At 35.9% G+C, this 23,220-nt stretch overlaps 1 long non-coding RNA gene across 1 annotated transcript in view; it reads left to right on the top strand.

Annotated features, from left to right (window-relative positions):
• Nucleotides 1-23,220, top strand: part of LOC123598898 — a 387,130-nt gene that overhangs the window by 127,511 nt on the left and 236,399 nt on the right. Inside the window, exon 6 of the long non-coding RNA XR_006712866.1 lies at nucleotides 1,530-1,581. This is a non-coding gene — a long non-coding RNA (uncharacterized LOC123598898). The remainder of the gene's footprint in view (nucleotides 1-1,529; nucleotides 1,582-23,220) is intronic.

The raw sequence follows: 23,220 nt of genomic DNA, 5'->3' as shown, positions 1-23,220 counted from the left end.
TATTTAAAACTCCATTCTGTATTGTGAATAATTACTTATTCTCTGATTTTTTTTTCTTAAAGCATAAAATGATTTTGAGAGGATTCTGAATTTAAGTTAATTTATAAATTAAAAGCATGAGAATCCTTTGTAGTTCACACACACACATACATGCATGGTATAGGTGATGAAGAGTATTCCTCCTCCATTACATTAAGTAGCTTTGCTAAGAATTTTATCTTAAATGGAACAAATATATATATATATATATATATATATATATATATATATATGAAAATTGGTCTTTTCCTTAAGTAAGAAAATAGCTCTAATTTCTAATAGAGTCATTGAATTAAAGCATACCATTACAAAGCCAAGAAATAATTAAACAATGTTTTTGAGAGTTGCTAATGTAACAGCAATATATTATATTTTTCTTAAAGCCCCTAAAACAGTATTTAGCAAATAAGTATTTATTTTGGAATAGTGGTAACACAATCAAGTATACATTGGGCAAACAGCTATGTTTAGGTATATAAGTTATAGAAAATACTCATACACTCACTTCACTTTGAACTCTATAGGAAAGGCAATGCTTAGAAAATGCAAAAGGGAAACAATTACTATAGCTATTGTTTTCCACATAGAAGACATTACATGGTTATATTTTTTAAACCAAACTGTATGTGGATAACTTTTTAATTTTTTTCTAGCAAAAGTTTGATATACTCCTAAAATAAAGTTGCATATGATTTACAAATATATCTTCATTCATATGTGTTCTTTGGTCTTTTATTGACATTTAGTAAAACATAAGAATTTGAAACTTAACACTCAAGAGCAGTTCAATCTTAAAATGAAAGGTGCTTTAACATGAACTCCTTTCATCTCATGAAATACTTGTTTCGTTTCATGCATAAGTGTGTGGACTTCTGTCCTTGATTCTTGAATTGGAATTTTAACAAAATTTGTTTTTTTTTTAAATTTTAATGTTTATTTACTTTTGAAAGAGACAGAGTACAAGTGGGTAAGGGGCAGAGAAAGAGGAAGACATGGGATCTGAAGCGGGCTCCAGGCTCTGAGCTGTCAGCACAGAGCCCAATGCAGGGCTTAAACCCATGAACCATGAGAACATGACCAGAGCTGAAGTCGGACACTTAACCAACTGAGCCACCCAGGCACCCCAGAATTTTAAAAAAATTTAAACGTGTCTTGCCATTTGGAAATACATGGATAGAACTGGAGGGTATCATGCTAAGTGAAATTAGTCAGAGAAAGACAAATATCATATGACTTCACTCATATGAGGAATTTAAGATACAAAACAGATGAATATAAGGGAAGGGAAGCAAAATTAATATAAAAACAAGGAGGGGGACAAAACAAAAGACTCTTAAATATAGGGAACAGAGGGTTGCTGGAGGGATTATGGGTGGGGGGATGGTCTTGGGTAAGGCGCATTAAGGAATCTGCTCCTGAAATTATTGTTGCACCATATGCTAACTAACTTGGATGTGAATTAAACAATAAAATATATGTGTCTTTTGCAGTGTGGAAGCTGAGGAATGGATCAAGATGGCGGCATGAGCAGAGACTTCTAAGGTAGGCCTCCCTTACCACCTCAGCTCAGCCTGAATATTGACGTTCTCTTAGATCAGATAAGGGCAGGATCTGGTCAAAATCCTTATTTGTCCCAGTCATTCATCCAATAAATAAATGTATATTCTTATCTACCAACTGTAATGGAAATGAGCTATCAGAACAATTACAAGTTTTATAAAGTTTTATTGGAATGCCTAGAAATGTACAACTGAACTTGTTTAGAAGTGCTGCTAATGGTGCATCAAGGTCAACATGGCTCTTATCTTTTAGTTGGGACACACAACAGATGATATCATGAACAGGAAAAAGATGCCCACCCTAGAGGTATGATGGTGATTATCCAGCACTCATGGAAGTTAAATAAGCACAGGAAAAAATCAGGGATTTGTGAGATTCCCTAAGGCATAAAGCAATATACTTCTGTCCAAGAAGAATCCACTGCTGTTGGGTTTGGTCTGGACTTAGGTCTTCTCTACCCAGATTAGGGATAGGGGCAATTTGAATGGAGGCAATTCAGTTCTGATAGGAAAACAATGAAGCACTTTAGAGAATTCTTCTCTCAGTTTGTCCTGCTAGATACATGGTACTTCATCTTTGAGTTTATAAGCTTCTGTATAGGAAAGAGAGAAGGTAACGTGTCATAAATATGACCGGAAGAACTGGTACATAATGTTGTCCCACATATTCAGAAATGGAATCCAGACTCTAATTTCAGTGATGATCATGGCATTCCTGTAAAATTTTATAGCTCATTTTTATGTACCTACATAGACTTAAGTGACAAGTATTTGTCTCAGGTTTATGATATGCACTGAATGAATATCAAGTTAAAAAGGACATCAACTCTAAAACTTCCTTTCATAGCTTATTGAGAGAACTATTTTCTTACATAATCACAGAGAAGGAAACCATTTGTAGTTTGACTAATTGGAACGGTAATCTATCCTTTTCAGAAAATACTTTTGTCAGATGTACCTTAAAATACCTAGTCCTCTCCCCCTAATTCCTAGAACACACAACAAGTTTCATTTGATTCTTCTGAGTAAGAGCCTGATTATAAAAACTATATATTGGTCACTTTTTTAATAAAGAGCAAATCCATTGTAATATTTACTGATATTTGGACAAACTTATTCATGTAAACAAATGATTTCAAACTCTTAGGGACTTAAAAGTGGAAAGATTATTTCTGGATTATAGTACATGTCCTTTCCAGATGAGTGCAGGGAGGAGAGAGCTCTCCTTCATGTCCTTACTAAAGGGGCAAGCTGATGGAACAGCCATTATTTGAACACTGTCTTTCACTGTGGTAGGAGGAGGGCTTGGAATGGTGAAAGCTAACATTTTACTGGCCAAAGCAACTCATAGAGCCATGCCTAATTGCAGTGAGGGGGGAAAGCACAATCCAACCTACCAGAACCATGGTTTTTGTAAAAGCCCCAATGACTATCTCAGGGACAGCTTGGCAAAATCACTCAGATAATGCCTAGCTCTGACCTAGCAATTCCATTTCTAGTAATTCATACTATGGCACAAGCATGTTCATTTCTGTGCTGTTTATAATAGCAAAAAGTAAAATCCTCAGGAAAGGTTTTTGATTAAATAAATCATGTTAAATTCATTCAATGGTATAACTCATAGCCTGTGAAAAATGGGTGGGGTGTATTTGAATTAACATGGAAATCTATTCTAAAGGAATATTGTTAATACAGTGTATGTGCATGTGATGGTGGTGGGGGGGAGTGTGTGTGCATGCATTTGTGAGCTGATACATGCAAAGCACTTAGAACAGTGCTTGACACAAATAATTGTAGCTAATACTTACATGCAATTTATTACATGTGAGGCACTCTTCTACCTGTTGTACATCTCTTAAGTCATTGGATAACAACAATCATTTGAAATGATTTTATTATTCTCAATTCCCAAATGAGGAAACTTACAAAGAGTATCTGTTTGAACAATTTCTAGAATGATGTTTTAGAAACTGTAATGAGTATGGGCAGTGGTTCTAAGAGATGGAGTGTTTTTTGTTTTTGTTTTTGTTTTAATTCACTGTATTGCTTTCTGTTGCTCTTAGAATTTTCACCATGAGAACATGTTACTTTTGTAGTTAGAGTCTGGTAATAAGAATAGATGTCCTGACAATGAACCAAGAGGAGCTCATTCCTGCTAAATGTATTTATACCTCTGCACCCTGATGAAGGTGAATTTTTTTCTATGCAGGGAGAATACTTACGACAGAAGCTCTCAACTCCAATGATTCCCTTTGTCATAATTAAGCAAAGACTGAGCTGGTTATTCTTGGTACCATGTTAGGTATTTGAGTGTAATGATCTGCAGTAGGTTTGATTTTTGTCCCATACTTTCTCCTCTTTCTGGATTCTGCATTGCGGTACTGTTGCCGTCAGTCTTGGCTAAGTGGACTGGCTTTGGAAGTGGTTTGTACTGTCTTGAAGCAGAGTACCGAAGAGTCACTGTGAGGCTGTCCTCCTGCTCTTTTCTCTCTGCAGTGGGAAGGGTAATATCCACACAGGGGTTGCTTTATCCTGAATCTTAGAGGGAAGAGAACATAAAAAACAGCTTTAGAACATGTAACATGAGTGAGAAATTAGAAATGAACTTTGTTGTGTCAAGCCATTGGAACAGAATCATTTGCTGCTGTCGCATAAACCAGTAAATTTAATACAGGACTTCAGAGAAATTAAGAAAGCAGAATTGGAGAAAATATGCTTTTTAGCAATCCTCGGGAGTGGGGACTCTGGGACCTATCAGCCTTTTGTGCTTTTTATTGTTTTGTATCTGTGTGTGTGTGTGTGTGTGTGTGTGTGTGTGTGTGTGTGTGTGTTATAGTATTAGCTCTTGGAACTGCTTTACCTGAAGTTCTCTACAGCTTGTTCTCCTGGAAGAAGAAAAATGTGTATTGTTCCACTGCTTTCCTCTTGGCAGGCTAGGACTGGAAGACTTGTTACACGATTTCAATCTGATCTTTATTTCTGTTTGTAAAAGTTTGACTTGTTCTGCAGATCCTGTCAGTTGAAGAAGTGCCAATATTACAGAGTGTAAAAAATTGTGTTTCCTTTCCCACAATTCATTTCTCTATAGAGTTTCTCACTTAATTGCAAAATGTTGGAATCATTTTCATTTTCAGGTTTTTTTATTATCTAAATTAAGACATGATAGAATTATATATTTTTTTCTCTAGGTCTTTGATGTATTTCATTTGACATGAAATGCCTAATTCGTGGTCTTGACACTGAAGAGTCCGTGACCTGCTATAGTGATCAAGTTGTTAAGTGCTATAAGTTAATTTCCCTATCAAGCATAATTGCCAACAAATATAAAAATTATGTTTCCAAGAATTTTAAAGATATGGTTCTACTTTTACTCATTTAAAGAAAAAAAAAAGTTTGATTTTCTTCTAATGGAGCTAAATTGATTGCTTACATCTTACCAAAATAAAGAGAATAGCATATTTTATATCTCTTTTCCAAGGGTATAAATGTCATCAGTTTTTTTAGCTAAAGAGAAATACACTGATTCTTTTAGTGTGTTTATTTCTGTAAGTTCTACTGCCCAGTGGAGACTGTTAGAAACCTCCCTGGGATACTTGGCATTGGGAGGTTTGCCGTGATCCATAGTCAATCTGTACACAAGCAGCATTTCAGGACTGTTGACCAAGATGAGTGAGGCATCTTTGCCCCAGTATTAAAACAATATCAAAGATATCTCGAGAAAAGATCCTTCTCTGCAATCAGCAGTTATGCTGTCCCTCTTCTGTACAACCTGGTCAAAGGACTGCCCCGCTCTGTTCCACTTTATGTACAGGATTGAAGCCTTCTGTGGCATTCATTTAGACCAATCCTTTTATCCTGATTTCCAAATGTGGCCTCAGAAGGAGGACTGATTGCGAATACCATGTGATTTGTGCTATGCTCTACAAGGCCTAGAAAGTATTCTAATGATGACCACACATAAACCTGTTTTGGAGGAATTTAGGAGACTTCAAGGATAGTCCCCCCGCCCCCGCCTCCCTTTTGCCTTCCAAAGCCATGAGGAAATTTTCTGATAGTATTTTAGATATAATTATTCTTCAAGACGTAGAGAACCTGGGGAAACATAAGTGGCTTTTCAAAGATGATAGGGAATTACAAAGTTTGTAAGAACGGTCTTTTTTTTTTTTAATGAGTTATGCCACAACCTCAATTTCAATTTAAACTATATATATTTTAGTTACTACTAAAAATATTCCATAGAGGAAAAATAAGTCCTCTGGTGGTTAACATATAAAATGAATTATTCTATCAGCATTTGAGAAGTGTTTTTTTTAAGGAAATGGATCTGAGAGAACAGCAAGTTCCAAACATGAAAATACATGTTGACTTAACACAGTTTTATTCTCAATGATTAGGATTTTCATTATAAGGAATGGGGCGTTGGGTTATGAGTCAGGTTTGTTATTGGTGAATGAGATTCTGAATGTGGTACTCCTGGGTAACTTTTTTGTATTTTATCTTATAAACATTATTTTAGTACATACAGTATACTTGCATAAGAATTGGTCAATTACTGATAATTGTAATTATTGCATTTATTGGTAATATGTTTAATGCTAGATAGATTACACACCAAAGATACAGGGACAAGCTTGAATGATGTGGTGTTTTAAGGGATTGCTTAGGGGGAAACCTGAGTCTTAGGGGGAAACCTGAGGAGAAGGAATGTAGTTGCTGGGAAAGCAGTTAGAATCTCTTATTCTGATGCAGATTTTCCTAGAAGACTGTATAAAGGCAGGAAGAAGAGGTGGTAACATAAGGAGTACTAATAAAATCCTGAAATATTCAATTGGATTGTGACATGTTACTGAGTGTTTTGAGGCATGTAACGAGCAGGCTCTCTTCTGGCCTCCAATAATATCCACCTCCTGGTATTCACACCCTTGTGTAATCATCTTTCTTCAACTGTACACTGGCCCAGTGATTTGCTTCTAACCAGTAGAATAGAACCAAGGTGATGGGGTCTCAGTTCTGTGATTAGCTTACAAGGGACTCTAACTTCCAATTTGATAGCTGTAGCCTATAGTCAATAGCTTGATAGTTTATAAAGAGATTCTCCCCCTTGGTGGCTTTGATAAAGCAACTTACCCTTGTGGGGAGGCCCACGGGCAAGAAAATTAGGCCTCTGGACAGAGAAAATGAGTTCTGCTAGGATCTGAGGCCCTTAGTCCAAGAGCTCTTGAGGAACTGAAATTCTGCCAACCTCGTGTAAGTGGTTTGGGAAGTGAATACTTCTCTAATTGAGCCTTCAGATGAGTTCCCAGCTCTGCTTATTGCTCTGATTGCATCCTTGTGAGAGACACCAAAGCAGAGAACCCAATTGAGTTGTGCCCAAATTCCTGACCTATGGAACTATAAGATAAATGTGTTATGTTGCTAAGTTTGTGGTAATGTATTATACAGCAATAGATAACAAATACATACTTCTTAATCATAATTCTGTTGTTAATTTTGTGATTAGCTTCTTGAGTATGACATGCCTTGATATTAAAATGAATAGTATAATGTGTATGTACGTATACATTATACGTAATGTATACGTATAAATGTATACGTATATTTAAGCAAAGCTCAGTGTATAAGAAAAGGAATTGATAAAAAGCAGTAGTTCCCAACATTCAATGTGCATCAGAATCACCTGGAGTGCTTGTTAACACAGTAAGCTGCATCCCCCTCCAAGTTTTTGATTCAGCAAGTCTGGTTCTTAAAAATTCACATTTCTAAGAAGTGTCCAGGTATTGTAGTTTCTTCTTGCTTCAGGACAGATTACCACAAACTTAGTGGCTTTAAATTACACAAATATATAAGCTTATAATTCTAGAGGTCCAAAGTTGGAAGTAGGTCTGTGTGAATTAAAATCAAAGCGTCTCTTCCTGGAATCTCTAGGGAAGAATATGTTTTCTTGCTTTTTCTAGCTTCCAGGGGCTGCCTGCACTACTTGGCTTGTGGCCCCTTACTTCATCTTCCAAGCCAGTGGTATAGCCTCTTCAGATCTTTCTGACTCTGAGCCCTGAACTCTCCTGCCCTTCCCTCTTTCACTTATGAAGACTCTTGTGATTACATTGATCCCAACTGGATAATCCAGGATAATCTTCTCAAGACCTGTAACTTAATCCTGTCTGCCATGTAAGGTAACATTTACAGGTTTCAGGATTAGGATATGGGCCCATTGTTCTGCCCATCACATGGGTGATGTTGCTGTGCTGGCCCAGGGACTACACTGTGAGCATCAATGATTACAGGTAATTGTAAGAACTGAGTTCCCTCTTCTTTTGCATTCTCTCTGAGTCCATCATGTCCACTCTTAGCCTTGCTCTTCCTAAGATTCCACACCTTTTGTTCCTCTGTGGACTTAGAAACTTCTTGCTTCAGTATTCATATATGCCTCACAGAAGCTCTCAGGGGTCTCACTTGAATGTAGGGAGAAGTTAGCTGCAGTGATGGCAATTGAAATGCTTATTAATCAGACAGTTCTTTCTGATTTTTAGTTTTTATCTATGTTTTTTAATGTTTATGTTTTACCACAGCAAAAATCTTTCCTTTGGTGATACTGTGTATTCTGGTTTTTTTTTTTGAGCCAAATTCTAAATAGATTTTAACGCTCCCTAAAATGTTTTTCAAGATTAAATAAGAGAAATTCAAAGATACCACCATACCAACTGGGAACATTAATAGGCTAGAAATACCTCCCATACTTTTTTTTACATTTTCATATTTTTTCATAAAATACTTTGAATATTTTTTCTCTAATATGTAAATGTGTACACAAGTATGTGGGCATTGATTATGGCATTTAAAAATTCATTCACTCTGAATAATTAAGATACTTTCTTATTAATGATTCCCTTTAAGAGAATCATAATTGTTGTCAACCAATTAAATGATTTAGATTGAAGGCTAATAAAAATATGTCATTTGCCCTGGTCTCTCACCTTATGTAGTGGCACAATTTTAGAATTAGATATGTGGATATCTTTGTGTCACAAAACCCTCTTAAAAGACAGGGATGGATTTTTAGATTTAATGTCTATATATTTTCCCTTCTAGCATGCTTAGAGGCCATGGTGGATTTACCTCTTTCAGGGACCGAATCCTTCTCAATTAACTCACCCTGTTGTTCAAAATGCCAGGGGATGCCAGATTTGGTTTGGGAGTATAAGGGATGTTAAGGGTCTAAAAAAAACCCCAAAAAACAAAAACCAAAAAACCTCTAGCTCTAGAATCTCAATATGTGCCACAATTGATCACTGTTTTAGGATCAGGATGACTATATGCAGGTAGTAGTTAACTGTGTTTTATTGGGTGGGAACCTTGGTTTCAGAATATTTGGGATTAGTGTGGATAAAACACTTTATTCATCTCTTTATTCATGTAATGCTCCTATGCAAATGCAGCGGCTGGTGTCAGGGCCCTTGGTGGTCTTGTTTGCACCCCTGCTTTCACCTTTACAACCACTGGTAGCAATTTCTCTCTGGAGTGAAGAATAATGTACAGCCATATTTTAATCCCAAATGACATCAGAAATCGGCCTTTTCATAAAGTTGGTGTGTTGATTCTTTATTAATGTGGCATAAGAAATGGAAAGCATAGAACCTCTTTAGATTTTTTTTTTTCCAAATGGAAGATAAATTGTATTTCGAAGGGCCTTCATAGACCAGCTATAAGTGGATAGGACCTAAGTATGGAGGGAAATAGAAGCCAATGGGCATCTGTAGCTGTTTACTTCCTCCCATACAGACAAAGTTCAAAGGTAAGGAAAGTTTAGGTTACTGTCAACAAAAGTATCATAAAGTATTTTCGGAGGACTTTAAGTTTGCCATGTCTAAATTAACTATTAAATGAAAAATAATTTCTGATAACTTTCTTTTAACTGAAGTTTGTGTAATAAACCTTCAAACCCAATCTTAATAGTACAGTATTAGAGGAGAGGGGATGTGATTCATATGAAACATTCCTTCTGGTTTTTTGAGACAAATATTTTTGCTTGATTTGACTGTGTCAAATATGCAAATTCACGGATGTTCTTGTTATTTTCTAAGTAAGTACTATATGTGATTTTAGATTTTTTTCAGTATTTTATAAATTTCATTCATATTAAAGATTCTTAGCTGTGAAGTTGGCGATGTTATGTGAAATAGTTGACATTTTCTATTGGTAAAGTTAATGTTTTCAGTACCTTGTTTCATGAAAAAAAGTCAATTCTTTCACCAACCACAAGAATTATAGATGTATTTATATATTGAAACACCAGTGAAAGAGACCGGCTAATGTACATTTATTATCCTCTCTATATAACGTTCAAAGTAGATATTTTCTGAAAATTTTTTAGATTTAAAGACATTTGCTCTCCTAAATTATTTTAGTCCATCTCCAGGGAGTTCTGTTGCCGACTTAGCGGATGTGAGACAATTTACACACTATAAAAATAAGTGAAAGTAATGTGATGTGCCAGATTTCTAGTGGAGTATGAGTAACCATCCTGTTGGCATGGCAAGGAGATTCATAGAAAAACACTCTTTTGTCATTATTGCTGAAAATTAATTGTAATTGAAAGCCTTTATGAGAGAAGAAATCTGGTAGATTTGCTTCCTAACTGAAAACAAACAAAAGCTTCCTTCGTCTCTTAGCATACTTCTATATGAAAGATGTGTTTTCTCCCTCTACCACTCATCATTTAATAAATAATTGTGAATCACTCACTGTGGCTAAGTCTCTATGGTGGATAACGGGAGAAATACAAGGAGGGAAGATCCTCAAGGATGTGCAGACTGTAATTGATCATTGTCCAAAGAGTGATGCAAATACCATGAGTGCTGAGGACTTTGGGGGGGGAAAAAGATGGTTTCCAAGTAGGATTTAAAGGGAAAGCTTACAGATTCCAGCAAAGGAACCACACGTTGAATATAATAAAATAGGGCAGGCACAGGCAAATGACAAGAAACTGGCAGAGCTGATGTTTCTCCTACTCCTGGTTTGGGCATTTAGCCACATTAGAAGGCGTAAAAATAATTATCCAATTATATTGACACATTTTCTTGCAAAGAGTTGAAATTAACAATAAGTCCATTTAAAATATGGTTTTATATTTAATGTCATGAATGATAAATCTATCCCTCAGTATATTTATGTCTTTTTTTAATATGAAAATATGATCAGTAAAATATTTAAACCTGTTTATTTCATCTTTATCTCAATATTCAAAAATATATATTTTAGTCTGTGTTTTGTAATGTATGTATATATACATAAAATACATATGTGTATATATACATAAAATATATATATATACATAAAATATATTATATATATATATGTATATGGGTTAAAATGGTGAGCATAAGCTTTCAAATAAGTAAATATTCATATATTGGCTATGTGTGCTCAAAAATATTTTACTGGCAGATGGACATGATCAAAGTAATTTGGTTCCTTTTCTAAAGCAGAAGACATGCTTCTTTCCCCTATGATTAGTCAACTTTCTCTTATCATTCAGCTTATCCAGAAAGCTTTAACTTTTTTTTTTTTTTCAACGTTTATTTATTTTCGGGACAGAGAGAGACAGAGCATGAACGGGGGAGGGGCAGAGAGAGAGGGAGACACAGAATCGGAAACAGGCTCCAGGCTCTGAGCCATCAGCCCAGAGCCTGACGCGGGGCTCGAACTCACAGACCGCGAGATCGCGACCTGGCTGAAGTCGGACGCTCAACCGACTGCGCCACCCAGGCGCCCCAAGAAAGCTTTAACTTCTTAATCCCTTTCTAGATCAGAAGTGGACAGAACTGATAGTTGTCTATATCACCATTCTCTACGAAATCTGAGGCATTCTTTTAACCATGACCCTGAAACCTTCCTCTCTGAAATGTTCATGCTTTTGACTGGCACATATATCTGTATTTTATGTTTTATTGTTTATTCCTGCTTTTCTATATCCTGAAAAATTTTGTCCACAGACTTACCAATTAATTCTGTAAAATGTTAGAGGATCTCCAAGTCACGCAGCTTTGGGGGCAGTTACAGTTAATCATGAGAACTCATAAACACATGTATATTTTAATACAGATTGAACTTGATAGTTGTTTGTTGCTTCCTCTTGTACAGGTATGTGACTTTTGAGTAAGAAGACATAATTATAGGGAGAGGGGATCATCATGTGATAGGTTTGGTGGAAACCGCTATGCTACCATCTCTTAAATGTCATATTTCATTTAACGGATTGAATGATGTGAGCTAAACAGTGAATATCCCTTTTTACCGTGTACAAGGACGGATTTTAGTGTTCATTTGCTATGAATGTTTGAAAGGACACCTGAATGGCATTTCTGGGAGACTGGAGGCAGAAGAGGCACAGCATCACCTGGGAGCTTGTTAGAAATGCAAAACCTAAAAGTAAAAAGAAGGAAGGAAGGAAGGAAGGAAGGAAGGAAGGAAGGAAGGAAGGAAGGAAGGAATGTAAAACCTCAGGCCCCAGCCCAGACCACGTGAATCAGAACCCAGGGCCCAGAAATCTACATTAAAGCAAGCTTTCAGATAACTCTTATACACATTAAAATTTGAGAATCACTCCTAGGGGGGAAAAATCGTGATTTAGACTGCCACTTCAAAATAGACATGAAGTCTTTTTTAAAATTAGGAAACTATGTCAGAAGGTTCTCATGTGCTGCCATGATCCACTGATGCACTATGAAGCAGGAAATGAGTTAGTCACATAATATTTCATTGCAATAAAAAAATTACATTTTGATTTCTCAAATTCATGGAGAATAAATCCAAATAACATTGTATTTTATGGAATTGTATGTGATGAGCAGGTAAACTACAAAAATGGATAAAGGTAATCCAGGAAGGAAAGCAGATTAATCCATGCACTAATTATCACAATTACTATGCAATAGTGGGATGGGCAGTAACACTTAACTAAGGCCACTTACGCTTCTGTTTTGCCCTCAAAGAAGAAAACCACATCTCTTATGAGAAAGGTGAAATCTAGATGCTGGATCTATAGGAGGGACAAGAAGGCCTGAGTAATGAGGCAGAAAAAAAAAAAAAAAAACAACAAATCAATAGAAATTAAATATTTAAAAAACTATTTTGTTCAGTATTCTCTCTGAAATACAAGCCAAGCTTGTTTACATATGAATCAGTTTTAGCTTGTTAATTGCTGCTTGCCATTCCTGTGTTCCTGTAACAGTTCAATGCCTAGATGATGCTCTACTAAAATAAATAAAATAAACAGCAGTGCTTAACAGCTCACTCATACTGATTCTTTTTACTATGTGTCAATTTGTCACCCTTGGTTGAACAAGGAAAATATGCCATATAGAAACTGATAGCCTCTTTGCCTGAATTACACGTTTGTCTATAATCATTTATATTTTCAGCAGGGAGTGGCAGAATTTATGCCACTTATTATCCATTGTGTCTAATTCAGATCCTAGCAATTTGAGACCTGTTTATAGTTTCATTTAAGTGAATGTTGCCCAGTGTAGGAAATAAGGCCAGCTACCCTCCCACAGTACCGCTGCCTTAGTGGATCATTCAGAATGGCTTTATATACCTTATTCTATTGTGCTTTGCTTTATTGTACTTCCCAGATACTGTATGTTTTAGAAATTGAAGGTTTGTGGTAACCCTGTGTGGAGCAAGTTGGCGACATTTTTTCAAAACAGTATTTACTTATTATTATTACTTCATGTCTCCGTGGCACGTGTTGGTAATTCTTGAAATACTTCAAACTTGTTATTATATTTGTTATCGTTGTTTGTGATCAGTGATTAGGACTCCCTGAAAGCTCAGATGGTGGTTAACATTTTTTTTTAGCAGTAAAGTATTTTTTAATTAGAGTATGTATATTGTTTTTCAGAGATAATGCTATCACCACTTAACAGACTGTAGTATAAATATATCTTTCATATGCACTGAGATACTGAAAAATTCACTTGACTTGCTTTGTTGTGGTATTTGCTCTATTGCAGTGGTTCAAAACAGAACCTGTGGTATCTCTGAAGTATTCCTTTAGTAGATGGAGATGTGGAGACTTTGGCCCTACCCCAGCTGTATCCTTAACTTCTTGCATAACCTCTCTGGGACTTATTTTTCTAATATTTAAAACCAGGGGGTTGTATTAAATGATTGAAAAATTATAATGATTCTAATAACATAGGCAGTGATTAGTTTTTGGGCATAGTTCAGGGAAGCGCTAGCCAGGTAGGATGTAGTCTGAAATTAAGCTTAAGGGAAATTCATAATCCAAAATTTACCCACCTATTAAATGAAAATTATTCGGGAACCTAATGTTAAATTATACCCATAAAATTTCTTTTTGAGAGAAAGTGCTATGTTAGTTACCCTATGGTGAGAAACCTTGGAAGCATTGGTAATAATTTTAACACCACTGAAAGCACAGCTCTCTTTCTGTGCCCTACTGGTCTCTTCAGTTGTGTGCTTGCTGATATCATCATCAAGGTTGTACTTGAGCTACGTTTAAAGCATTATCAATGGGAATTCTACAGTGCAATAGGAAACTGCCATATATAACTTAATATCTTTTTTTTCTGAGTATAGTTGACATATGATGTTACATTAGTTTCAGGTATACAACATACAGTAACTCTATATCTTATTCTGTGCTCACCACAAGTGTAGGTACCATCTGTTACCATGCAATGCTATTGCAATACCACTGATTATATTCCCTGTGCGGTACCTTTTATTCCTATGCTTTTGCTCATTCTGTAACTGGAAACCGGCATCTCCCAGTCCCCTTCACCTGTTTTGCCCCACTCCCACCCCCACTCACCTCCTGTCTGACAGCTATCAGTTCTCTGTATTTATAGATATGATTCTGCTTTGTGTTTGTTGTTTATTCATTTGTTTTTTAGATTCTACATATAACTGAAATTATATGGTATTTGCCTTTCTATGTCTGACTTATTTCATTTAGTATAATACTTTATAGGTCCATTCATGTTGCAAATGGCAAGATCTTATCCTTTTTTATGGCTGAGTAATATCCCATCATATATATATATATATATATATATATATATATATATATATATACACACACACACACACACACACACATATACACACACACACGCACATATTATATGTACATATAAATATACACACATACATATATACATACACATTACATCTTCTTTGTCTACTTATCTATCAATGGACAATTGGGCTGCTTCTGTATCTTGGCTATTGTAAATGATGCTGCACTAAACATAGGGGTGCTATGTCATTTCAAATTAGTGTTTTCATTTTTGGGGAGTAAATATTCAGTAATGGAATTATTGGATCATATATTTATTTCTCTCTTTTAATCTTTAGATTTTGAGTATCTTTTCAGCAGAAAACCGTAACTTGTCTCACTTGATTAATGGCCTTATAACATTTATATTTAAATAGTTATTTCAGTATTTAAGAAATGGAAAATATGTCCACAACCAAGATTGGACAAGTCCTTTCTAAGGGTCACCTTATGTGCATGGACAACAGAAAATTTTTCCTAAGACCTCTAATGGAAAAGTTTTTTTTTTCTTTTTCCAGTAAATCTATTGCTTGCTTGTTTGCTTGCTCACTTGCTTTATCTATCTATCTATCTATCTATCTATCTATCTATCTATCTATGTTTATTTTATTTTGAGAGAGAGAGAGAGAGTGCGCATGCAGGGGAGGGGCAGAGAGAGAGGGAGAGAGAGAATCCCAGGGAGGTTCCACACTGTCAGTGCAGAGCCCGACATGGAGCTCAATCTCACGAACAGTGAGATCATGACCTGAACCAAAGCCAGGAGTTGGACACTTAAATGACTGAGCCACCGAGGTGCCCCAAATATATTGTTTTAAATCATGTATTTGGAGATTTATTCCCTATTCTGAGTTTGAGCAACAATCTCTACAGGTGAAATTGAATGTGTTTGTTTTATGTTTTTGTTCTTGGGGCACACACATCCATTGGGAACTTGAAGATGATTTAGTCTCTCTTACCCATTTTCTTCTCCAGAATAGGTGAGGTTTACTTTGTTTTCAGCTTTCAGCTTTAGAAGCAGCATTAATCGGTTTACCAAGAATTTAAGTTCTTGGGAGTCAGGAGAGCACAGTTGTAAATCCATGTAGTATAACTTATTTTAGAAAAGTGATGGATGTAATACTCGTCATCTTTGACACTCAGTTTCCTTATCTGTAATACACAAAAACTGCCTACATTAAAGGCTTATGTAAAAATTGCATTCTATGTTCTGCATAGTTCTTTCCATAATGTCAAGAATGTATTAAACACTCGAATAAGGGATCTAATTTTATTATAGCTGAATAACAGATAGAACTTAGACTGAGGAGTTTAGGTTTTACAGACTGAGGAGTTGAGGATATTGTATACTAAGGAAATAGCAACTGAGGAGTCCGGGTCTAAGAGATTATAGCGTATGACAGAGAAGTATATGCAAGAGTGAGAGCGGATTGGTCAGAAATAACTATGTAGAAATAACCTGGGCCAGTTCCCGAAGGGCTCTCTGTAGCAGAATAAGGAATTTTGTATTTTAATATATGGGCAATAAACAACAATTGACATGTTTTAGTCAGTTGAATGACTGACTTGATTTATCTTTGGAAAGCTTATTCCATTGTCTTTGATCCCCTGTTTTGTTCCTGTTGTTGTCACCACCCATCTGGTTTTGTACCCCTTTACTTTTCCTCATATACTGCTTCCACACTTTATTCATTTGTTTCCTTGAGTTTGCTTTCCTCCTTTTGATCCTCACTTGTCTGCAAGAGCTCCGCTTTTACTCATTTCTTGGCTTTTCCTTCCCCAGGTTATCAGACTAGAATTCTGGTCTTTGAGTGTCTAAGCCAATGCCTTCTGCCTGCCTGCACCCTATCTGTGTATCACAGCTGGCATGGAAGTAGACAAAAAGCAGCAGTCCTGTTTCCGTGAATTTCCTTTGGCTTTTGCCACTTAAGATCAGCTCTCTTACCTTTAGACAGTATTTCCCATTAGTATAATATTATGGGTTCATCCGAATCCTCTTTGTAAACTCATCTAAATTTTGTCCTTTGATGTCACACAGATTTAAATTTTAATGTCAGTAGTAACTCTTACTAATTGAGTTGATTTGGGCAAGTTGCAGAATTTCTGACTCTCCGTTTCCTCGTCTATTAAGTGGGGTTGTTGTGTGATTGTTGTGTTGTTAAAGTGGTCAAATTTATGGCAAGTGCTGATTTGGTAAGCCAGTGTCTAGCCATGGCACAGCCAGCTTTTTCTTGCTAGTAGTATGAAGATCCCTGATCATCCATGGCCCCTCCCCAGCCTATGGTACAGATAGGTCCTGTGGCCTAGTTCCTGAATTCTTGAACTTCTCACTCTGTACTGGTTGCATTCTCTACTGAGTTCTGACCATTCACCTAAGAGAAGAAGGAGTCATTGAGGACAGGGCCACTCTATCCTTTTCTTTCTTTCTTTCTTCCTTTCTTTCTTTCTTTCTTTCTTTCTTTCTTTCTTTCTTTCTTTCTTTCTTTTTAAAAAAAATTTTTAGCATTTTTATTTTTGAGAGAGAGACAGAGTACAAGTGGGGGAGGGCAGAGAGAGGGAGATAGAATCAGAAGCAGGCTCCAGGCTCCGAGCTGTCAGCACAGAGCCCGACGCGGGGCTCGAACTCACAGACCACACACCACACACTGTGAGATCATGACCTGAGCCGAAGTCGGACACTTAACCGACTGAGCCACTCAGGGGCCCCCCACTCTATCCTTTTCTTGTGCATTTCCTTTGCATTGAATGTTTGTTAGTTTGATGGTGGAGACACTTTAAGCTAAATCTGAATAATTATTTTTCCTGCCTTTTGAATATAGAGTAGCCTTTGGTTGACTAGCCCCATCAAATGTGGTAACATGACTTTGATAAGATTAATTTTTCTATTCAACTTGAGGTGTGTAAGAAATATTATGTGTCTTCTTTTTAACTAAATTCAAATGAAATATGACTGTGCTTTCATCCTGCTAGGTGTGCAGCTAATTCAGTCATTAGGATGTTGGTTCTTTTCCTCTTCTGAAGCAATTCCCAGGAGTTTTGGTGGAACGTGACACTATGGTAAAGCCTCCTGATTTCCATAGACACTGGTCACCACTAATATTTCCATTTTCTGGACTTCCAGAGCCCCTGAAGTTGATAGATTCTGCTTTTATATCAAGTGCATTTACGGGATTCTTGGACAGGGCCTCGGAGCACAGGCCAACCTTACAATGTGTAACACCTAATCATGTTTCTCTTAAGTTCTATCTCTCTTCAGGCATATCAGGGGTTGAGTTTCAGAGTCATAATTCTTATCTTCTTTCTGCTTCCAGAAAGACTCTCTTCTCTTCCTCTGATCTTGAGTACCTCTTCAGGGCACCCACCTTTTCCCTTGGATATGATTTAGGGTGATCTTCATTCTGAAGACCTTAAAAAGCAAAACCCCGGAAAAGAATATTGTTTTCAGATATCTCTGCTCTGGGACTTTTCCACACAAATTTCTCTTCTGGGCAAAGAAATTGGAAAGTTTTGACTGCTACTTTTCTAGTAAAGGAGATCAGGAAGGTACATATTAATTAATTTAGAAAAAAACACAAATATCTCAATAAATTTCCCACCACGTGTTTTGTAGCATTTGGAACATATCATTACTCCAGGGAGTTTCCTTCTTCCTATTCCCTTTTGCTTATTTTCCTTTTCCCCAAAAGTGACGCACTGATTAGTTTAAAGAAAAAAGGGCCTAATCTTAGCTAATGCCAATACTGACTGAGTAAAATAATTTGAAATATTAAGGTGATGTTGAGATTGCTTCCCTCTGTCTTCATTGTCACTGATCCCACTTGACTTCCGGACCTTTCTATGTGCAATGTTCCAGTGTAATGAGAAGGCTGAAGCTGTTTTTTCAGTGTTTATTAAAAGCTTTTATTCCTTACCCCACCCTCTTCCCCTTGTCAGATCATCCAGTTTCCCACATCTGGGCAAGCTGCTAAGAAAGCCTCGATGCCTTGTCTCGTTTCCTTTCTCTCGCAAACCATTTTGGATGGACCTGCTTGAGAGGTTTGCCTTTCTCTTCCCAGAATCCCCAGTCATGTGACCATGCAGATGTGTGACCATGCAGATGTGACCTCATCAGTTTTGACTTAAGAACCAAATTTTGGGTAAGGTTTTATTTACCTCTGCAGGTAACCGTAACACTCAGACAGAAGAGTTTTCTCTTTTAAAAAAGTTTTCTCTTTTAAAAAAAGAGCCACCTTATTGAATTTAAATTTCAAGATGTTCTTGGAATTTAAAGCACACAATAGTTGTGAATCCAAAACAAGCTTTATTTGCATGTCCAGTGATGCTTGATTGTAAGGTTCCGGTATGTTGGCAATTTTAGAATTTATATCTTGACCTCTAGACTATGAAAGAGCATTAGACAATATAAAGTTGGGTTTTCTACCCCAATCTGAATTCCAGTCAGTAAATGGAATGAAGAATTTTAGAAATAAAAGACACCACATTGACTTGGTTCTGGAGGTCATATCCCAGGGGGATTTAATAATCCATTGACACAAAGTGGGGCTTCTGCCTCACTTTCCTAGGTGGAGTCAAAGGAGGCTGCAAGGCTCTTAGAGAAGCCTCATCTAGTATGGCCCTGGAACAGCATGGTGCCTGGCCCTGCAACTCTTAATATGTAGTATAGAGAAACAGCTGGCCAGGGAAGATAGATGAGAAGTGAGTAGGCAGCAAAAGCTGAGGAAGTTGAAGGGACAGAGAGATCTTGGAGGAGTCCAAGGAAGTAGAGTGGAGCCAACCTCATAATAGAGACTATATCCAAGGCCTTAGATACCAGAGAATATAGGAGGGCGTAGTTGTCAAAGACCAGGTACATTCATACATCCAACTGTATAACCATATCCCCACTTGGGTGTTAACAGACATCTTGAATTTAACATATGCTAATTCTTGATCTTTCTCTTACATTAGTTGACTTTTGCTGTAGTAATGCTCCATAATGGCATTAAGCCCTAAATATTAGTGGTTTACAATAATAAATATTTATTTTCTTTACCCCGGATCTTCAGGTTGGCTGTGGTGGCTCTGCTCCAGGCTGTGAGTCAAGTTTAGGTTCAATTTGCATGTTTTCTCAGTGTAAAAACTAAGCTGAAGAGACCGCTCCTAACTTGAGCATGCTGTCCTTATGAGGGAGGGCAAAAGTACAAGCAAGATAGAAGGAATTTGTAAAGCCTCCATGTGGAACTAACACGCGGTGACTTTTGTCCATGTCATTGGAGAGAGGAAAAATCAAAAGCTTTTAAAAAAAATTAATCATAAAAAATTAAATGTGTATAGTAGAAAATCTGGCATCAACAGGTACATCTCACAGAGTCCACTGATGATACTATGATAACATGTATTTATAGTAATCGAGATTATACTACTTATGCAGTTTTGCTTTTGTTTTTAGACTTTATTGTAAAATGTTATAAGAAAGTTATATAACATGTTAAATACAGAATAGTATTTCATTGTATATGTGAACTATAGTTTTCGTAACTGTATACCTACTAAGGGACATTAAAACTACATCTAATTATTTAAATTTTGCTGCAGTAAGCATCTTCAGGTATGAACCTATAAATCATAAATCTATAGTACAATTAAACTTAACCAGTTTCAACAATCAATGCATTTGAAAGTAATTTCATTAGGTTAGATCATATGAAACTATTGATATTTGATATTCATTGACCTTAAATATAGCAATGTAATAATCTAAATAAATTAATGAATAAGGCTTCAGTAAATCTAAGTAAAATCTCCTTCTTAATCTCCTTATGCCTTAATTTATCCTCTTTAATTAAATCTCTTTGCTTAAGAGAATATCTTCTAATACCTATTAGAAGTTGAAATCAATTTCTTATTTCTGTTTGCTTTTCCATTTTGTTTAATTATTTATATTCAATCACAAATTTTTATTAAACAAGTTTTATTATACCTAAACATGGTCTTACCTGCATTATTTTGCCTACAGTTGGAAAGAGTGAAGAGTCTTTAGAAATATAACCAGTTTGTTACCTTAAGGAAAATTGGCACTTAAAATATTGATAAAATTTGGCAATTTTTGAACATTTACATGTGGGATCAATTTTTTAAAGATCATGACCAAAATAGATAAGCAGTGCTAATGTGTTTCTTACCTCTGTTTAATTTCAATGCCCTAAGTTGATTAAGCTGGTTATCCTTAGATGTCATTGTAGCATACAAAATACACACTTATTTATACAGATATTTTGTTTTATTACTACAAGCATTAATGTCATATTTTTATTTCATTGCTTTGTTTTAATGTAATAGCAAGATGGAAAACATGCAATTTACAATTTACTCATATTATCAGAATTAATTTTGACTTAAATTGAGGAAAAAAACTGTGTATTTACTTAAGAGATATAGCTATGTCAATTTTTAGAATATACCTTTTGATAAAAGTAAGTACATATTGATTATTCAGTTATTATTTATTTACATACCATGCTTTACTTATTCCTTGAAAAGTTTTATGAGAAGCAAACTTGCCTAACACATATTTTACTTTGTGGATTGTTACTGACTTTCATTGATAACTGAGAAATGTAGCTTACTCTTAAACTAGAAGGATTTTAAGGTAGAAAAAATCTCAAGGCCTACATTATAAATATCTATAGATAATGAAAATAGCATAAATTCAAAGATACCACTTACATTCAGTTTTTGTGGCAGGTTTTCGGGTGAGATCTTTAACAAAATATAAATACATAAGAAGGTTTTGATCATTTTATTGTCAAACATATAATTTAAAATGATAGGCTGGCCTATTAGTACCATTACCAATACTTGTGTAGTACTTTATAGCTTTGGAAATACTTCATCATTTGATTTTTTATGTGATCCTAGAAATGCTGTGAATCTTCCTACACATGAGTTTTAGAATAAAAGGACCTCAGATACCCTTGTGTCCAATAGCCTAATTTCACGCCAGAGGAAACTGAGTTTCAGCATTTTGACACTGTTTGTGCCTATGATTGTGGGAGGTTTAAACTTCCTGATACATCTTCTCAACTGCGTTCCATAGTGTATCTCACTAGTGGGACCACGTGACAGGAAAGTGGAAATGTTAGTAGGGCTACAAGATAAAATACAGGACATAAGTTAAATTTGAGTTTCAGTAAACAATGATTTTTTTTTAGTATAAATGTGTCTCATATAATATTTGGGATGTATTTGAAATTATTTGAAATTCACAATGAACTAGATGTCTTGTATTTTTATTTGCCTAAGTATTATCCTAAGAACTATTCTTCTTGATAAATGTTGGAAAATAGGCTATACTTGACACAGTGAAATGTTTCTGTTCTAAGACTTCAGACAACATCAGGTTGCTTCAGATCTAACTTCAGACAAAGGTTGCTTCAGATCTAGTATCCAATCCATTAGATGAGCCAAGTTTTAATTAAAAAAAAAAAGGTACATTTGTAAAAGGAATAACCTGTTAATTTGGAAGTAGCACTCTTGCTGTATAAAGAAATAATAAACACAATTTGAAATACTCTTGCTAACACATCCAAATGGGGTAGTCAGAAATGGAATAAAAAATAAAGCACAAAGGTGCTAATCTTCCCCATTGGTGGCTCTGATAAAATCGTGATGGGAAATTACAATTTATTCTGTGCTTAGTATATCCCAGTCACAAAATCTTGATAAGAGCATTATGATTCTGATTTCAGAGATGAGAAAGCAGAGGTGTCTAGAAATGAAATAACTTTCCATTTATTCCACTAACTGGTGGATTTATGTTTACAAACTGAATCTGTTTGGATTCAAAAGCTTATGGTCTTTCTACTCCATTATACTGTTCAATGAGAAGTAAATGTAAAAAGGTTGCCTTGTCCACATGTACCCACTTGTAAGTCCAGACTCCCATACTCTGATACCATCTTAGCTAACAGCATGGTGGTTGTATTCAGTCACCTGTCCCTCAAGAAAGGCCCTTATCCTAAACCCCAGATGGCTTATTCAGGTAGTTTAAACCAGTTGTAGTCATTGTTCCTTTCCCATAATTGGCAGAAGTGGCTTGAACTTTTGAGTGTATTTCAGAATCACCTGGAAGGCTTATTTGTGCACAGATGGTTGGGCCACACCTCCAGAGTTTCTGATTCTGTAGGTCTTGTGTGAGGTTAGAGAATTTCATGTTTCTTACAAGTTGCTCCTGATGCAGATGATGCTGATCAGAACTACACTTGAAAACAGTGTTAGGCATACTGTGCAGCTTGTTGTGGCCAATGACATGAGGGAAAGCCTTTGGGAAGGGTTTTCTCATTCTTAAAAGACAATATATTGCCTTATTATTTGAAATCATTTGCAACATGCTCTTCCGTTACTTGCAACCAAAGTCATCCTAAGTGGTACAGAAGAGTTAGAAGTTACTGTCTCCATTGTTTGTAAATTTCAATTACTCATGGTAGGCAATTAATAGATCGTGTTGTATTAGCACTTATATTTATAAACTTTTATTTCTATTTACTTTATTAGAGGTAGTCATTA

The sequence above is a fragment of the Leopardus geoffroyi genome, chromosome C1 (assembly GCF_018350155.1).
Source record: "Leopardus geoffroyi isolate Oge1 chromosome C1, O.geoffroyi_Oge1_pat1.0, whole genome shotgun sequence".
Taxonomy (NCBI): domain Eukaryota; kingdom Metazoa; phylum Chordata; class Mammalia; order Carnivora; family Felidae; genus Leopardus; species Leopardus geoffroyi.
The sequence above is the reverse complement of the archived record's forward strand: the minus strand, read 5'-3'. Positions and strand labels throughout refer to the sequence as shown.